The sequence below is a fragment of the Bos javanicus genome, chromosome 7, assembly GCF_032452875.1.
Source record: "Bos javanicus breed banteng chromosome 7, ARS-OSU_banteng_1.0, whole genome shotgun sequence".
NCBI lineage: Eukaryota > Metazoa > Chordata > Mammalia > Artiodactyla > Bovidae > Bos > Bos javanicus.
Genome location: NC_083874.1, coordinates 109,038,702 through 109,056,706, shown reverse-complemented (window position 1 = coordinate 109,056,706; position 18,005 = coordinate 109,038,702). Strand labels below are relative to the sequence as shown.

At 41.5% G+C, this 18,005-nt stretch overlaps 1 protein-coding gene across 12 annotated transcripts in view; it reads left to right on the top strand.

The window, feature by feature from the left end:
- Positions 1 to 18,005, top strand: part of TMEM232 (transmembrane protein 232) — a 346,766-nt gene that overhangs the window by 216,153 nt on the left and 112,608 nt on the right. The window lies entirely within an intron of this gene.

The window sequence follows — 18,005 nt, the reverse complement described above, 5'->3', positions numbered from 1 at the left end:
TTTCCTTCTCCAATAAGTACCTTAAAATTATTTAAAATTAACTTTAGGTTTTATGAATTTTATTTGATCGATTATTGATCCTGAGTCTTTCCCCCTTTTTTATTCTCCTCTTTTTGAGTACATTCCAAATCCTAACTTTGGTATTCTGTAGCTTCCTTAATGAAAAGATATTTAAAACTTTGTCTCTGGTCCAAACTGCTAATAATTAACACTCTTCTTTACTTATAAATCAAATGGAAGGGGAAAAATGAAGAAATATACAAAGGAAGGTCTTTGCTATTTGAAGCTATGAAACTTGAATTACTCAAATGAACAATACAGCTAAATAGTATATGTTGATTTTCCTCTTCAAGTTTTCTCCTTAGCAGTATATTCAATTCAGTAGCAGACTTCTATACAAAATACACTAGTGTACATCCATATATGTCCATCCCTACTGTTATTCCCAAGTCATCATCATCTTTCATCCTGGTAATCAATCCAGACTATGCTTTACTGTTAACCTAATATTTTACCTCACTGAATGAATGATTTACCGATGAGGAGACCCTTTCTTCCTGAGTAGAGAAGTAGAGGGGATCTTGACATATTACGGATCTCTACAACGATAATAAGAATATCTCTATCCAAGGGTTAAAAAAGCCCTAATTTATCCGTCACCCAGGCAATGTCCATTTGAATAGTAATTCCTGGAGTCCATGATGGCTGCTGGACATCCTAGCCCCCATAATTTTCCCAACTCAGGAGCCTCACAGCACTTGCCTTTAGCCTTTAGCACTTACTACTACAGAGTAGCTCTGTAGTTCTGTTGCTACTGTTCAGTTGCTAGTCATCTCTGACTCTCTGATCCGGTGGACTGCAGCATGCCAACCTCCTCTGGCCTCCACGATCTCTAGGAGTTTGCTCAAATTCATGTCCATGCATGTTCTATAGTTTAGACCTAGAATGTTTTAATATGGCTTGTATGCTGATAATTTTATTACCTTTTGTTATTACTCCTTATTGTTAAAAGTTAATTTTTCTTTATCATCGCCTTATCCTTTTAAGCCAATATTTCCCTTGTGTTATATCCAACTTTAGATTGTCAGTCTGTTAAAACCTAGGATAATATATTTTATTCCTATGTTTTATGCATTAATCTGGAAATAAATGTTCAACAAGCATTCTAATTGATTTATTAATAGGGCTAAATTGGGACTCCTGGCAAAAATGATTCCTTTAAGGATACAAGTAATTATAATTTGAAGTACTTTAAATTATTTTGAAAAAGTAGGAGACATATCATACTGGAGCAAATTTGTTTGAAAGAGTGAGCCACTGAATCATGATTTCAGTCTTTACAAGAATGAAAAATGTTTTCCCCAGTGCTTTTGATTAAATTTAACGGACGGCAACTCAATTAGGTTAACATGTCTGGAAAACTGAAATAGTTTGATAGTTAAATAGAGACCATGATTCTGACATTAAAATCAATACTGAATAAGCCAACATTTTTCTCTGTTACTCCCCTTTAAATTTAAAGAATTATAATTTTTAAAATGATTTTCACATAAGAGTCAATTGTTCAGGTTAAATTCATTAGCAGTATATGTCATGTAGTAGCTGCAATATAGCATTAATGATACTTTAATTATTATTGAAAAACTTGAGTTCCAGTTTTAGTTCAATCACTTATTAGCTATGTATGTTTAAGCAGTGGGCCTGTTACCTCAGAGCCTCAATTTCTTAATATGAAATCAGAGTAATGCTGTCTGCCTTATGTGTTCCACATAAGAGTTTCGTGAAATAGTGCCTATCATTAAGGCATTTATACACTCAATAGCATTACTAGAGAAAAATAATTCTTTACCTCAAGAGCCAATTTCATTTTAATAATTTCAAATTCTTATTCGAAAATAAAAGGTCAAGTCCTGACATGTATTTTCTAAATAAAAGCACCTTTCTTCTAAGAAACTTGCTTTCAAGCATCCTTTGATGCGCTAACTAGGCCTTCTGACAATCATCAAGATAAAGGAATTTAATTACAACAACAACTGTAACAGTAGCCTCTTTTTCTGGTCCCAGGTAAGGCTGTGGAAAGAGTGCTTGCCTGCATGCATGCTCAGCAGCTTCAGTGGTGTTCAACTGTCTGCAGCCCCATGGACTGTAGCCCGCCAGGCTCCTCTGTCCATCAGATTATCCAGGCACGAATACTGGAGTGGGTTGCCATTTCCTCCTCCAGGGGGTCTTACTGACCCAGGGATGGAATCCGGGTCTCCTGAGGCTCCTGCATTGGCAGGCAGACTCTTCACTCCTGAAAGAGTGCACGTTATAGTTTACAGACAGGTACTGACCTGGTAAAATGTCAGCGTCTTGTTATATTTGGATCATCGTTTGACATAGAGTGGGTTGGGTGCGGCCAGACTAGATGCTACTGTGGAGACTGTGGCCTCTTGAACCTCGGTTCTGAGCATCCTGCCCCATCAGTGGTAAAAGCTCTTTCTACACAGTAGCTGAAATATAATGTAGGTTGTAACAAAAGATGAAAACACGATCACTGCTTGCTGCAGGTCCAACCATGAAAGCGGAGTAATGAAAAGGAGGAGAGGAGAACGTGGCGATGCGCTCCCATCTGGCGCCCTGCTCACACTGACCTTTGTCTGGACGTTAGGCTTTCTGGCGACCGTGGTGCCCAGCCACAGGCTGGTGGTTTCTCCCACCGAGGACAGCCAGATTTCGCATTTGCCCATGCTGCTGCAGTTTCTGGTGCTCTGAATTCCTTCGTGAAATCCAGGGTTCTGTCTGGCACCCTTTTCCTTTTACCTGAATAAGTTCGTTTTATATCTCTTGTGATGCAAAATAGGCAGGCCTTCTGGTGATGAATTCTTTAACGTTTCTTAAGTCTGGAAAATTATTTATTCTGTCTTAAACTTTGAAAGATATTTTCTGTGGGTAAAGAAGTCTTTGCTGATAGGGCTTTTTTTGTGTTGGTTTTTCGTTTCAGGACTTTAAACATGTTCCCCTGACTTCCATCTTTCATTTTTTTCTGTTTTGCTCGAGCTGTGTAACTTAGGTAAAGCCCGCTGTCGTCATTATCTTTGTTTCTCTGTACATACTCTATATTTTTTTCTTCGCTTTTCATATCTTTCTCTTTATCACTTGCTTCTCAGTAATTTCGTTACGCTTGGTGATTTGCAAGGCATATCGCCAGGTGTGTTAGGTATTTGCATGTCGTGCGTATCGCATTTGCAAGGTGATTTGCAAAGGTGTTGCGCCTTGGCATAATTTTGTTATGCCTTGGTGAATTTTATATTTCTTTGCTTAGGCTTTCTTCAGCTTATTGGATTTCTGGATTAGTAGTTTTCAACAATTTGAAAAAAAATCTGGCCATTATTTATTTATTTTTTTTTCCCCTCCGTTTCTCCTTTTCTCCATGTTCAGCCATTTGGAAACTTTCCACAGTGTCCTGAAATGAAGCTGTGCTCATCTTGGCTCTTTTCCCCTTTGTGTTTCTGTGTTAAGTTTCTATTGATAAATCTTTAAACTTACTAGACCTTCTCTTTTGGAGTGTTTATTATCCCATTAATCCCAGAAAATGGCTTTTCAGATCCCTGGACTTTTTATTTCCAGAAGCTTGATTTCGGTCACTTTTGTCTTCCAGGTTTCTTTGTAGTATGTCCATTCTTTCCCTCAGCAACTTGAATGTATGGGGTACACTCACAATAACGTTTACTGTCCTTGTCTACTAATTCTGTAACCTATGTCGTCATTGGATCAGTTTTGATTGATTTTTCTCCTTATAATGGGATGCAGTTTCCTGCTTGTTTACATACCTCATAATTTTTTTTATTTGATGCCAGAAATGGTAAATTTTATTTTATTGTTAAGTTTTATTCTGGTACATAGTGAAGTGACTTGGAGTTTGATCCTCTGGGGTCTCAGCCTTATTCTATCTTTTAAATGGTTTGTTTGGGGCTGTTCTGGGCCCTTGCTGCCGCACAGTCTCCTCTCGGTGCCGCGGCGGAGGCTGCCCACCGCTGTGGCGCGTGGACTTCTCCCGGTGGCCGCTCCTTCCGGCGCAGCGCCCGGGCCCTGGGCGTGTGGCCCCGGCTCAGTTCCGGTGCTTGGTCTCGGCTGTTCCGTGGCACGTGCGGTCTTCCAGGATCAGGGCGAGAACGCAAGTCTGCACTGGGCCCCCAGGGAAGCCCTTGTGTCTCCGTTTTAAGCTTTGTCAGGGAAGACGTTTAACCTGCTTTTAAACTGGGGCTAATTTTTTCCCACTACTGAGGCAAAAGGACTTGATGTGAAGCTCATGAAATACGAGTTTTTTCTACCTCTGACCCAGCGTGAGCACCAAGGATTGGTGTCTCTAATTCGTTTCCAGTCCCTGCGGTGCCCTCAAATGCACGTGCTGATCCGCCTTCGCCTGAGGGGTCCTCGGGAGGTCCCCGGAGCTCTGTCTCTGTTCGCTCTCTCCTCTCTGGTGTCTTGCCCTGTGAACTCCAACAGTTTTGGTCTTCACGATACCCCGGTCCCTCTCCTCAATTCAGCAGGCCGCCGAGTCCTGTCTGGGTTCTGCTCTCCGACGCCACCGTCTGCTGACTTCCGCTGGGCAGTAAGTTAGATCGCTTGGCCTCGTCCCTTCCTGTCGTTGGGTATGACTGTCCGTCGTAGTTTGACGCTCATGTTTTAAAAATATCTATTTTTTCTTCTGCCTTAAAAAAACAATTTTTAGGTAAGAGTGTAAATGAAGGGCTGTTACTTCGTCTTGCCTAGAAGCTGTCATTCTTATTAAAGCTACAATCTATAAGGAGAGGAATTTTGAGTGGTGTGAATAGTGTCATAAGTATCGAAACTTTTCTTTGTACATGAATGAATCCAGCCAGTGATTGAAAAAAGGAGAAAAACGGCAGCCTTTGCTCATTGCCTGTGGGACCACTTTTGTCATAAATCAAATACCTGTGGATAGTGGTCATCTTCATACTGTGTTTCATTCCATTGGTCTACCTTACTATCTTTAACTAATATCTTTTTAAATTCTATAACTTTTTAATTTCTGTAACACCTTGATTAAAAGGTTTATTCTTCTACTTCAGGATTGCCTGAAGTCTCTTCAGGTCCTTTTAATTTCTGCACAAGTCTTAGCATCAGTATATGAATGCTGAACATAGGAATTAACTAGAGAATGAGCATACTATGTTCCTGAATTTATTGAGATGTTCCCTAATTTCCGATAATATTCAGTATAGAAGTCTGAAATATTTTTTCTTAGCATCATGTCTAGACATTTGATTTTTTTATATTTGTAAATGGTATCTTTTCAAAATTTCATTGGCTATTTGTTCTAAATAAATGACAGTGCTTTTGTACATTGGCTGTGTATACAGCTGGCTAGTTAAATATAGATATTAAGTCTAAAACTTATCTGTGGATATCTTTATCTTCCGTGTGTAAAAGTCACCGAGAGGGAGTTCCCTGGTGGCCCAGTGGTTAGACTTGGCACTTTCAGTGCTGTGGGTCTGGGTTCAATCCCTGGTCAGGCAAGTCATAAGCAAGTCATGCGGTGCGGCCAAAAAAAAGTTACTAAGGATAATGCCGCTTTTCTTCTTTCCTCCATCCCACCTCTGATGGTTTTTATGCACTTGTCTCTTCTCATTACATTGGCTAGGACCTCCAATTTATCGCTGAATAGAAGTGATGATAGTATGCATTTCCTGAATCTTTCCCAGTTCCATGGATAAAGGTGTCAGTAAATCACCATTAAGTGTAGGACTTGCTGCAGGTTTTAGAAAATCATCTTTATCAAGTTAAGAAGTAACTCTTATTCCTAATTTGCTAAGACTTCTTTTTTTCATTATGAAAAGATCTTGGGCTTTCTCAAACATGTAATGCATGTATCAAAAGAATCATATAGTTTCCTCTTTTCCGTTGAATTGAGTTAAACTGACTTTTGACTTCTAATCAATTAAACTTGTATATTTCTGATATTACACCCATATGACCATGATATATTTTGGTTCTTATATATCACTCAAATAGATTTGCTGATGTTTCACTAGCATTATTATATCCTTGTTCATAAAGAATGTTGTTATTATTAGTCTTTGTTTGCTACATTGATGTTTAAAGATATAAATTTATTTAAGGCATCATTACGGAGAAGGCAGTGGCACCCCAGTCCAGTACTTTTGCCTGGAAAATCCTATGGACGGAGAAGCCTGGTGGGCTGCAGTCCATGGGGTCACTAAGAGTCAGATACGACTGAGTGACTTGACTTTCACTTTTCACTTTCATGCATTGGAGAAGGCAATGGCAACCCACTCCAGTGTCCTTGCTTGGAGAATCCCAGGGACGGGGGAGCCTTGTGGGCTGCTGTCTATGGGGTCGCACAGAGTCGGGCATGACTGAAGTGACTTAGCAGCAGTGACTTAGCAGCAAGGCATCATTTGTTATGAGTTCATTTGTGCGTGAGTGCTGAGTCGCTGCAGTTGTGGCCAGCTCTTTGTGGTCCTGTGGACTATAGCTCACCAGACTCCTCTGTCCATGGGACTCTCCAGGCAAGGATACTGAAACGGGTTGCCGTGTCCTCCTCCAGGAAATCTTCCCAACCTAGGGATTGAACCCGAGGCTCTTATGTCTCTACGTTTCCTGCATTGGCTAATGCACTCTTTACCACTTGCAGCACCTGTGAAGTGCAAGTTCACTTGTTTCTCCCCCAAGTTAATGTGGTAAAGCCCTATCCCTTAGTGCTCAGAATGTGAGTACTAAGTATTTTATTTTAAAATGGGGATATTGCAGACAGAATCAGATAGGATAAGTTCATACTGAAGTAGAGTGGGCCTGTAATCCAGTATAGCTAATGGTTTTATAAAAAGGGAGAATGTGGTCACGTACGCACACACGGGGAGAATGCCATGTGAAGATAAAGGCAGCTATCACATGATGCAGCTGAATCCAAGGAGCGCCGGAGATGGCCAGAAGGCCACTGAAGCTCGGCAAGCGCCACAGAGCACACGCCTCCCTCGTGGCTCTCAGAAGAAAACAATCCCACTGACACCTCGATTTGTCTTTAACCTCCCAAACTGTGAGACAATAAACTCAGATTGTTCAAGCCACTTAGAGGCAATGATGTTTTTATAGCAACCCCAGCAAACAAATACGGATCTTATTTGGAGATTTTCATCTTTTGTTTTCACCAGGTTTAACATGATATGCCTGTGTATTATTTTCCTTGTATTTACCTTACTTTTGTTTGCAAGCTTTTTGAAATATTTCATGAGGTGTGGAACTGAGGGCTTTCATAGTTTTAAAACCGGGCTACAAATGCTGCTCCGACTTTGCGGGCTTTCTGCTGGTGTGCGAGCGTCGCCTGCTGCAAAGCTCCAGCATTTGGCCACACCTCTACAGAAAAACGGGCTGGACTTCGAAGCCCATCAGTTATTCTGTTTTCTCTCTCCAGTCTTAGAAGACCACCAAAAGTTCCCCTCACTTTTCTGCCCCTGCCTGCCTCCCCCCACCCCACCAGTAGGCCTCTACCCAGGCAAAACCTAGATTTCTAGTCTCTACATCTGTGCTCAGAATTGGCAAGTTCCCTGGACAAATGGCGTATGCACAGTGTCAGCCCACCTCCCTGTGGGCCTGTTCTTTCTTTCCCGGTCTCCGTTGTTTTAGCAGCACTAGGTGAACGATTTAAGCTAGTTTTCCCCAACTTCGTGCTGAGAATATTGTTCTGTCACTTACCTTCTTTAACTGTTACTCTAGTTATAAACATAATATATATTTTTCATAAAAATTGGGAAAAGGAAGTAAGCCCTCAGTTACCGCTTTTCCTATCAACCTTAGGTAATCTTTATCACTACTTTAGTACGTTCCCCTCAGATCTATTTTCTGGGGGTAGTGTATCCAGTAACGACACATACACCACACCTTAACCAGCACTCAGATGCCATCACTGTCCCACAAGCTTCAAAACCTAGAAATAAGTCCATTAATGGATACGGAGAGACATTATGCATACCAAAAGGTCCTCATTCAATCAAGTTATTTAACTCTGAGTGAATAAACTCATCTAAAGAAAAAACATGTTAGGATGGGGAACATGTGTATACCTGTGGCAGATTCATGTTGATATATGGCAAAACCAATACAATATTGTAAAGTAATTAACCTCCAATTAAAATAAATTTATATTTTAAAAAATAATAAAATCAAAAAAAAGAAGAAAGCGTGTACCTCTTAGTCCCCATCCCTCTACTGCGAGGTCACACTGTTAGGTATAAAATACGCTACAAGGATATAGCACACAACATGGGGTTGTGGCCCATATTTTACAGCTATAAATGGAGTGTAATGTTTAAAAATTGTGAATCACTATATTGTACACTTGTTATACATCAATTATACTTCAACTGAAAAAAAGATATAAATTTAGGAGGCCAATCATCCCCAGTGGAAGTAGATAAAACTTAGCACTAAAGAAATCAACTGTCTTCTATTTTCCTTTCCTCTGATCTTTTGCTCATATACACACTTAAAAAAACTGATTTCATGTGTGGATTTGCCAAAAAAGAGAGATTATATTGCTAAATGAGTTTTCTTTTTAAATCAACATCTTGGCGTTCTGTTTCGTACATCTATTTTTTAAAAATTTGGCTTGTTTGAGTTTATATGAGAGAGTGATCAACTTTCCTTCAGAGATGTAACCTGCAGTGTCTCAGACATACTGAAAGTGAAAGAAAGTGAAAGTCGCTCAGTCGTGTCCGACTCTATGTGACCCCATGGACTATACAGTCCATGGAATTCTCCAGGTCAGAATACTGGAGGGAGTAGCCTTTCCCTTCTCCAGGGGACCTTCCCAACCCAGGGATCAAACCCAGGTCTCCCACATTGCAGGCGGATTCTTTACCAGCCAAGCCACAAGGGAAGCCCAAGAATACTGGAGTGGGTAGCCTATCCCTTCTCCAGTGGATCTTCCTGATCCAAGAATCAAACGGGGGTCTCCTGCATTGCAGGTGGATTCTTTACCAATGGAGCTATGAGGGAAGCCTTGAGGTAACAAAACTGTGGCGGTCTGTCAGGGACTATTGTGTTGTCTCAGGGAACACCCAATCTCTCCACAAATGCTTTCTATTCAAATAGCAGTATTCACTTACTAAGTAGATTTTTATTCTACATAACTGAGATTATTTTGTATATATATTTTTTGATCTTCTCTTTTTGGTTATTTATATAATGTGAAGTTTTCTCCCAACTTATCAAACCCCTTTAGAATGAAAACGTCAAAAAAAAAAAAAAGAATAAAAACGTCGTGAGAGCAGGGATTTTTCTGTCTGTTGTTTGGCCTATTGCGTTACTAGAGCAAAAGCTGATGCAGTAAATATTGGGGAAATGTGTCAATAAGTGAACTATTCTTTTTGTAATCAATAAATAGTATTGAGTATCATATGGCATATAGGAATCATGGCTCATTTAATCAATTCTCTATCATTGGTCATTCAGTTAATTTCCAAATATTTTACTTTCATTAATAGTGCAGTAATGAATGAATTTGTAGATACATGATTGGACACATTTTATTTTTTTATTTAGTTCAAGTTACTAAGTTAATGGTTGTGTATATGTGTTAAATTTTTTGGATTGTCAGACTGCTGAAGCAGAAGTTTAAACATTTATTTATATGCCAGAATACTGAGATGCTAGTCAATAATAAATGAATAATATGAAAGTCTTCATTAAATTCTTGGCTGGAAAATCCCATGGACAGAGGAGCCTGGCAGGCTACAGTCCATGGGGTCACAAGAGTCGGACACGACTTAGTGACTAAAGCACAACCACCACCTCTATTTCATTAAATAAACGATATACTAGGGAGGCTTATAACATAATATTCTGGTACATGCAGACCCCTATACTGAAACTGGACCCATCTGCAATGCTTGGCAGGCTGACTTCAGGGCTGGAAAAGGGACTGGGCTCCAGACCGCCCTCTCATGGACTCTGCTTTGTCATATGACATTAACCACCCATCACAGATGACCCTGACAGAGTGGCTTAAGAAGCTGAATGTGACAGCTGTCAGGTGGAGGTCCCAGTGACAAATAGAAAGCTGGACAACACCACAGCTCCAAGGAACTCCCAGTTTGATGCCTCACTGATATAACATTTTATCAAGACAGCTTCCCCGGCAGGCCGATCTTGACCCAGATTTGCCCGTCTTTGCTATTATTTGACAATGTGCTAATGCAGTCACGGAAAAAAAGAAGACAGCTTTTCACTCTGCATCTGCATTGGTACTGCTTTCCTTGGTGTGATCTGTTGGATGGCCTCACTTTTCTTCAGGACAGCTGTCTGCTTATAAGGATGTGCTGACCTGGGCCAGCCAGTCCCAGGCTTTTGCTGGCTTCCCGCGTGAGCATTACCCGGACAGGCACCAGTAGGCTCCGCTTTTGCTGTGTCATGCCAAGGTCCTTGGCAAACACTTGCAGTTTAGTTCTCTTGGAAGCAAGGGATTTTAGAGTAGGTTCATGGTATATAATATTCGGTTAGTTCCTGGCATACACAGGTTCAACTCCCAGGTGTTTCCAAATGGTATGGTGATTCGTATGATCTCATTACTTTTTTTATTCAATTATTTTTATATAGAATGATTTCTCTTGTATAAAGATGATGTCCCTAAATGTGAGAACTGTATATCCTGACTGATGCTTGAGGTTCACCTGCATACATCTGAGCTTAAGGGTCATCCCGGGCGCTGGGAGGGCTGGACTCCCAGGCGTCTGTTTAAAATCATTTGCCGCAGGCTTCCGTTTGCAGCCGCCTGTCGGTGAATGGCATTTGGAGCAAACTGGCAGTGCAAGTCCAGACCCCAGACTCAGTCTGGTCGAGTGACGGCTCACCCGGCCTTGAGCGTTTCCCCTTGCACTCCTCTCCCTGGCTCTTTCACAATTCAGTCAGCATCAACATCGTCACACGCGCTGAGTAGTAGGATAGCACTGTTGAGTAGAAACGACATTACAAGACTGTATTTCCTGTGTAGTTTTTTGTTCATTTGTCACCTGTTTAATAAATTCTTACTGAGCACGTACAATTCAGCAGGCACTGTACTCTGTTGAGACGGATTAAAGAGGCAACTGTCTCCTCTATGGCTCTTTTAATGGGGGGATAAAAGTATCTATATTATCGTTAAGTCACTGTGTAGTTAAGTTCCATGAGTGAGTGAGTGAAGTCACTCAGTCGTGTCTGACTCTTTACTACCCCATGGACTGTAGCCTACCATGCTCCGTCTGTCAATGGGATTTTCAAGGTGAGAGTACTGGAGTGGGCTGCCATTTCCTTCTCCAGAAGATCTTCCCGACCCAGGGGTCAAACCCAGGTCTCCTGCATTGCAAACAGTCTGAGCCACCAGGGAAGTCCTAAGTTCCACGAATAGAGTTCAAATACTGCCCTGGAAAATTGGTCAGACTGGGGCTTCCCTCCTTGTGGAGCGTGGTCAGGAGAGGTATCAATGGAGCTAAGGCCTGGAGGATGCCTGCTTCGGAGTGCAAGCGCCAAGGCCCTGGGTGAGGACTGGGCGGCCTGGCCCGTGAGAGGGGCGGAAGGAAGGCCAGGTGACTGGAGAACTTGAGATGAGAGGAGACGCGGGCAAGGTGGGTGGAGGGAAGGAACCGCGGGGCTGATGGAGCGCGACGGGCTGGGAGGAAACAGGAGTCGGGAGGAAACAGTGGGCCAGGTACAGTTCAGTTCAGTTCAGTCGCTCAGTCCTGTCCGACTCTCCGCGACCCCATGAACCGCAGCACGCCAGGCCTCCCTGTCCGTCACCAACTCCCAGAGTTCACTCAAACTCATATCTGTGGAGTTGGTGATGCCATCCAGCCATCTCATCCTCTGTCATCCCCTTCTCCTCCTGCTCTCAATCTTTCCCAGCATCAGGGTCTTTTCCAATGAGTCAGCTCTTCGCATGACGTGGCCAAAGGATTGGAGTTTCAGCCTCAACATCAGTCCTTCCAATGAACACTCAGGACTGATCTCCTTTAGGATGGACTGCTTGGATCTCCTTGCAGTTCAAGGGACTCTCAAGAGTCTTCTCCAACACCACAGTTCAAAAGCATCAAATCTTCAGCGCTCAGCTTTCTTTATACTCCAACTTTCACATCCATACATGACCACTGGAAAAACCAGCCTTGGCTAGCTGGACTTTTGTTGGAAAAGTAATGTCTCTGCTTTCTAATATGCTGTCTAGGTTGGTCATAACTTTCCTTCTGAGGAGTACTACTACTACTACTGCTAAGTCGCTTCAGTTGTGTCCGACTCCCAGCGACCCCATGGACTGTAGCCCACCAGGCTCCTCCATCCATGGGATTTTCCAGGCAAGAGTACTAGAGTGGGGTGCCATTGCCTTGTCCATCTGAGGAGTAAGCATCTTTTAATTTCATTGCTGCAGTCGCCATCTGCAGTGATTTTGGAGCACACCCAAAAAAAGTCTGACACTGTTTCCACTGTTTCCCCATCTGTATCCATGAAGTGATGGGACAGGATGCCATGATCTTCATTTTCTGAATGTTGAGCTTTAAGCCAACTTTTTCACTCTCTACTTTCACTTTCATCAAGAGACTCTTTAGTTCCTCTTCACTTTCTGCCATAAGGGTGGTGTCATCTGCATATCTGAGGTTATTGATATTTCTCCTGGCAATCTTGATTCTACCTTGTGCTTCTTCCAGTCCAGCGTTTCTCATGATGTACTCTGCATATACGTTAAATAAACAGGGTGACAATATACAGCCTTGACGAACTCCTTTTCCTATTTGGAACCAGTCTGTTGTTCCATGCCCAGTTCTAACTGTTGCTTCCTGACCTGCATACAGGTTTCTCAAGAGGCAGGTCAGGTGGTCTGGCATTCCCATCTCTTTCAGAATTTTCCACAGTTTATTGTGATCTACACAGTCAAAGGCTTTGGCATAGTCAATAAAGCAGAAATAGATGTTTTTCTGGAACTTTTTTGCTTTTTCCATGATCCATTGGATGTTGGCAATTTGATCTCTGGTTCCTCTGCCTTTTCTAAAACCAGCTTGAACATCAGGAAGTTCACAGTTCGTGTATTGCTGAAGCCTGGCTTGGAGAATTTTGAGCATTACTTTGCTAGTGTGTGAGATGAGTGCAATTGTGTGGTAGTTTGAGCATTCTTTGGCATTGCCTTTCTTTGGGATTGGAATGAAAACTGACCTTTTCCAGTTCCGTGGCCACTGCTGAGTTTTCCAAATTTGCTGGCATATTGAGTGCAGCACTTTCACAGCATCATCTTTCAGGATTTGAAACAGCTCAACTGGAATTCCATCACCTCCATTAGCTTTGTTCGTAGTGATGCTTTCTAAGGCCCACTTGACTTCACATTCCAGGATGTCTGGCTCTAGGTGAGTGATCACACCATCATGATTATCTGGGTCATGAAGATCTTTTCTGTACAGTTCTTCTGTATATTCTTGTCTTCTTAATATCTTCTGCTTCTGTTAGGTCCCTACCATTTCTGTCCTTTATTGAGCCCATCTTTGCATGAAATGTTCCCTTGGTATCTCTAATTTTCTTGAAGAGATCTCTAGTCTTTCCCATTCTATTGTTTTCCTCTATTTCTTTGTATTAATCGCTGAGAAAGGCTTTCTTATCTCTCCTTGCTATTCTTTGGAACTCTGCATTCAAATGGGTATATCTTTCCTTTTCTCCTTTGCTTTTTGCTTCACTTCTTTTCACAGCTATTTCTATGGTCTCCTCAGACAGCCACTTTTCTTTTTTGCATTTCTTTTTCTTGGGGATGGTCTAAATTCCTGTCTCCTGTACAATGTTACGAACCTCCATCCATAGTTCATCAGGCACTCTATCAGATTTAGTCCCTTAAATCTATTTCTCACTTCCTCTGTATAGTCATAAGGGATTTGATTTAGGTCATACCTGAATGGTCTAGTGGTTTTCTCCACTTTCTTCAGTTTCAGTCTGAATTTGGCAATAAGGTGTTCATGATCTGAGCCACAGTCAGCTCACAGTCTTGTTTTTGCTGACTGTATAGATCTTTTCCATCTTTGGCTGCAAAGAATATAATCAATCTGATTTTGGTGTTGACCATCTGGTAATGTCCATGTGTAGAATGTTCTCTCGTGTTTTTGGAAGAGGGTGTTTGCTATGACCAGTGTGTTCTCTTGGCAAAACTCTATTTGCCTTTGCCCTGCTTAATTCCGTATTCCAAGGCCAAATTTTCCTGTTACTCCAGATGTTTCTTGATTTCCTACTTTTGCATTCCAGTCTCCTGTAATGAAAAGGACATCTTTTTGGGTGTTAGTTCTAGAAGGTCTTGTAGGTCTTCATAGAACTGTTCAACTTCATCTTCTTCAGGGTTACTGGTCGGGGCATAGACTTAAATTACGGTGATATTGAATGGTTTGCTTTGGAAACAAACAGAGATCATTCTGTCATTTTTGATATTGCATCCAAGTACTGCATTTCAGACTCTTTTTTTGACCATGATGGCTACTCCATTTCTTCTAAGGGATTCCTGCCCACAGTAGTAGATATAATGGTCATCTGAGTTAAATTCACCCATTCCAGTCCATTTCAGTTCGCTGATTCCTAGAATGTCAACATTCACTCTTGCCATTTCTTGTTTGACCACTTCCAATTTGCCTGGATTCATGGACCTGACATTCCAGGTTCCTATGCAATATTGCTCTTTACAGCATCGAATCTTGCTTCCATCACCAGTCACATCCACAACTGGGTATTGCTTTTGCTTTGGCTCCATCCCTTCATTCTTTCTGGAGTTATTTCTCCACTGATCTCCAGTAGCATATTGGGCACCTATTGACCTGGGGAGTTCATCTTTCAGTGTCCTATCTTATTTCTTTTCATACTGTTCATGGGGTTCTCAAGGCAAGGATATTGAAGTGGTTTGCCATTCCCTTCTCCAGTGGACCACATTCTGTCAGAACTCTCCACCATGACCCATCCATCTTGGGTGACGTCACACGGCATGGCTTAGTTTCACTGAATTAGACAAGCCTGTGGTCCATGTGATCAGATTGGCTAGTTGTCGTGACTGTAGTTTCAGTCTGTCTGCCCCGTAATCCCCTCTCTCAGTGCCACCGTCTTACCTGGGTTTCTCCCCCTTGGACGCGGGGCCTTTCTTCACGGCTGCTGCAGCCGTGGGCCAGGAGCCGGGAGGAGACAGTGCGGCATGTTCTGACAGCAGGACTGACAGTGTCCACCAGTGAATCGGAGACACAACAGGCGGAGGAAAGAGGGCTTTGAAATGAGTCCCACGGGTCTGAACTCAGCAACAGGAAGAATTCTGTCATTTAACCAGAATAAGAATGGTTTGGAGTGAGATCAGGGAAAAGATGGGGCTAAATGGGCAAGAATAATATGCTTGGGACATACAAACGTAAGGTGTCTACTAAACGCTCAGTCACGACATGCACAGTGGCCTTTGTGTGTGGGAGAGAAGTGGCAAAATAACCTTAAAGAGAAAACTTTAAATATTTAGAAAATGATTTGAGCAAAAATAATGATTTTTTTGTAATATTTTGGAATAAAGGTTTATCCTCCTAATGCAGGTACTTTGGGGGTTAGCTTTTTGTTTTGATACAACTTCAAATATAAGAAAATTTGCAAGGGTAGTACAAAAGGAACCATGTATCCTTTTTCTAGATCACAGCTCATTCAGTCCCTACTATTATCCATCCATCCATCTACTCACACAAATGAACACTCATATGATGTATATATGTTACACATACATATATATTTTTACTAAACCATTTGAGAGACCACTTCAGACATCATGCCCCTTTATCCCTAAATACTTCAGTGTATCTCCCAAACAAGAACATTCTCTTATATAAACATAGAACAATGATCAAAATCAGGAAGTTGAAAGTGATACAATGCTATTTTATAATTCCCAATTCATAGTCAGATTTCTCCAGTTGTCCTGGTAATTTCTTTTATAGCTATTTTCCCCCTAGATCCAGGATCCAGTCCAGGTTCACGCGTTGCATTTAGCTGTCATGTCTCTTTTGTCTGACTTAGTCTGGAACCATTCTTTGTTTCTTTATCTTAACATTTTTACAGACTCCAGGAAATTACACTGTGGAGCAACCAAACTCAACTTGAGTTGACTTTTTCCTCATGATCAGCTTCAGGTTGTTTGTTCTTTGGCAAGAATAGCACAGACGTGACGTGTGCTTCTCAGTGTGTCATGTTAAGGATGATATTGGTTTATTCCATTATTGGTGATCTTAATTTTCATCTGCTGGTGAAGGGAGTGTCTAATAGATTTCTCCACCACAGAGTTACTCTACATTCTGTTCAGTTCCGTTCAGTTCAGTCACTCAGTCGTGTCCAACTCTCTGTGATCCTATGGGCTGCAGCACGCCAGGCCTCCCTGTCCATCACCAACTCCCGGAGTCCACTCAAACCCATGTCCATCGAGTCGATGCCATCCAGCCATCTCATCCTCTATTGTCCCCTTCTCCTCCTGCCCTCAATCTTTCCCAGCATCAGGGTCTTTTCCAATGAGTCAGCTCTTCGCATCAGGTGGCCAAAGTATTGGAGTTTCAGCTTCAGCATGAGTCCTTCCAAAGAACACCCAGGACTGACCTCCTTTAGGATGGACTGGTTGGATCTCCTGGTAGTCCAAGGGACTCTCAAGAGTCTTCTCCAACACCACAGTTCAAAACCATCAATTCTTCTGCGCTCAGCTTTCTTTATAGTCCAACTCTCACATTCATACATGACCACTGGAAAAACCATAGCCTTGACTAGACTACATTCTGTTAGGAATTATTTAAGTTATGGGAAAACATTTTGATACTATCCAAATGTCTTGTTCCCTTTTAAACCTTTACCCACTAGTTTAAGTATCCATTGATATTATTTGCCGAGCTACTCAGCTACAAAATTGTGATTTTCTACCTCTGTCATTCCTACCACATTTATGAGTCAGCATTCTTCCAAAAAAGCCTCCCCCACCTCCTTGCTTACTGATTTACTTATTCATTTATTTGTGTCGCTGTGGTTTCACTGATTCACGTTTCTCTTCAATTTTAATCTATCAGCACCACCCTCATCACTGCGCAGCCCCAGCACTGCCAACAGGAGCCCCTTCAGTTAGACGTCTATGTCATTCTTATAATCCCGATTCTTAAAAAAGTGTTTCCATACTTTCTGGAACAAACTACTCTCATCTTACATCTTTCCAGCCCCATTTCTGAAGTTAACTATTTATTCAAGGAACCCTGTCTTTTTTTAGTGGAAAATTATCTTTAGAAACCATTAAGAAATCAAGGACTCATGGGGTATTACCAAGAAAAGTACTTTGAAAGACATCTGGGAGTCCTACTTCACAGCTACTTATTTTTAGTATCAGTGGCCGGGAGGCATGAGCTGGTAATATTTTAAATTACTGATATTAGATAAAAAGCAGGACTTATTTCTAAGATTTAAAAATACTTTGATTTTATATTTTTAAGATCAAACTCCGTGCTATATATTTTGAAGCTTTTTGCACCTTTTTCCTTGAGAGACATCAATCTTTTAAAGGATCAGAGAATAAAAGCTTTATTTAGTGCAAATAAGGGTTGGCTCATATAGTCTAAAGAGAGTTTTACCTTGCCTAGCAGCAGGAGGCAAGAAATGCAACTGATCCAGTTGAGAACAGGAGAAAGTTGATATTTACAAGGCCATGGCATAAATTGTGGTCTTTAATATGTGTATTTGATACAGGGACGTATGTAAACAAAATAACAAGACTGGAAAAGAAATGTGCCGAGATCAGTTTCCAAAATGCCATGAAATTTTGTCTACTCAAAGATGCCTGAAGATCCTTCCTCTAAATTAATTATTACTCTCACAGAGAGATGCGTTTTGATTCGATGCAGAACATAAAGCTGAAAGTAAGGGGGGAAAAAAGAACTCAGTAGAATAACTATAGTGTTTCACATCAGATGCAACTTTATGCAAGTCAGTCTAGCAAATGTTTATTTAGA